Here is a 1,403-nt window from a genome sequence, read left to right on the forward strand (position 1 = left end):
CCTTATTGCTAGGTGAGGAAGTTGAGGCATGGTGACTTGCTCAGGGTCACACTCCCCATGGCATCAAGGTCATGTGACGGGACCTGCAGCATGGGTGTGCCACCTGTGCAGTCACCGAGAACCCATGCTCAGAGGGGCCCCATGCTTACTTTTAACGATCTGTTGTTGTGTGTGTTACGTGCCATCGAGTCGACTCTGACTCCTAGTGCCCCCGTGGATGAGTGACGTCCATCACGTGCTGGCCTCAGCAGCCCTGCTCAGCTCCTGGACACTCACGCCCACAGCTTCTGTCATGGAGCCGATCCATCCCGTATCTGCTCTTCCTCTTTTCCTTCTGCCTTCTATTTTTCTCTTTCTTTATTATTTATTATTATTTATGCCTACAGCACCCGGTCTTCCCGGGTGGTCTCCCATCCAAGTACTGACCAGGCCCGACCCTGCTGAGCTTCCGTGATCAGACATCGGGCTCGTTCAGGGTGGCGTGGCCGTAGACCATGGACCGTGGCTCCACTGGGGCGCGAACCCTGGGGTACAGGCGGAGGCTCAGAGTGAACGAGGACAAATCGGCATCCAAGTCAAGACAGGAAAAGAGGTTGGGAAGACTCCGAGAGATTTGAGAAAAACATGTAGGGTAAAGGGATCCCGTAAACGTAGAGAGTTGGAACTGAGAGACGCCGCGAGACTGAAGAGGGATGCGGATTCTCTGCCCCACTCTGTCCCACGTCTTCCTCGTGGAGACGGGCACGCGTCTCTTTTTAAGGAGACAGTGATGACGAGAAGCAGAATGTTTCTTTCCTCCCCGGTGATAGTGCTTCTTAACTGCTGTCACTCATCTGCCACCTAGTAGAGGAAAAAGGGTGTCCGAAGTAGATTATTTTTTGCCACGAAGGGTAGATTTCTCAATAACTTCATCTGCATAACCCCCCTATATCCATAAGATGCCCGTTTCCTACGGCGTCTTAGATCTCACACTCATTCTTGTCGAATTACTCCACTGAGAGTGAACCTTATGTCTCACCACAATGGACTCCCCTCACCCCATCAGCCAAGACCCCTAAGCTTCAGGGTAATCCAGAGAAGTAAAAGGCAGGCTGGTTCACAGAGATTCGGGTGTGGGGGGCGGGGTATGTACACAGTCTCCTGGCACCGCTCACAGCCTGGGACCCAAGGTGGGTTCTGGTCCAAGAAGCAAGATTATCAGCTGCAGTTTACAAACCAGACTTTTATAATGCCAGCCTCAAATTGACACTCAATCGGTTTAACCATTTGGAGAATAAATCAATGAGAAAAAAATAATGGTTAAAAAAGTACGACCACTAATTTCAGAATACAACTTCCAGAAAAAAAATTGTCCAGGTTCTTAAATAATTCGTGTTCTGGGAGGCCCTTTGGAAGGTCCCAAA

The 1,403-nt window shown here is 50.4% G+C and overlaps 1 pseudogene; it reads right to left on the minus strand.

Moving 5' to 3' along the window:
• Positions 1 to 377: 377 nt before the first annotated feature.
• On the minus strand, positions 378 to 493 carry LOC112478349 (annotated as a pseudogene).
• Between the last annotated feature and the right edge of the window lie 910 nt (positions 494 to 1,403).

Source organism: Pteropus alecto, unplaced genomic scaffold, assembly GCF_000325575.1.
Source record: "Pteropus alecto unplaced genomic scaffold, ASM32557v1 scaffold143, whole genome shotgun sequence".
In the NCBI taxonomy this organism is placed as follows: Eukaryota; Metazoa; Chordata; class Mammalia; order Chiroptera; family Pteropodidae; genus Pteropus; species Pteropus alecto.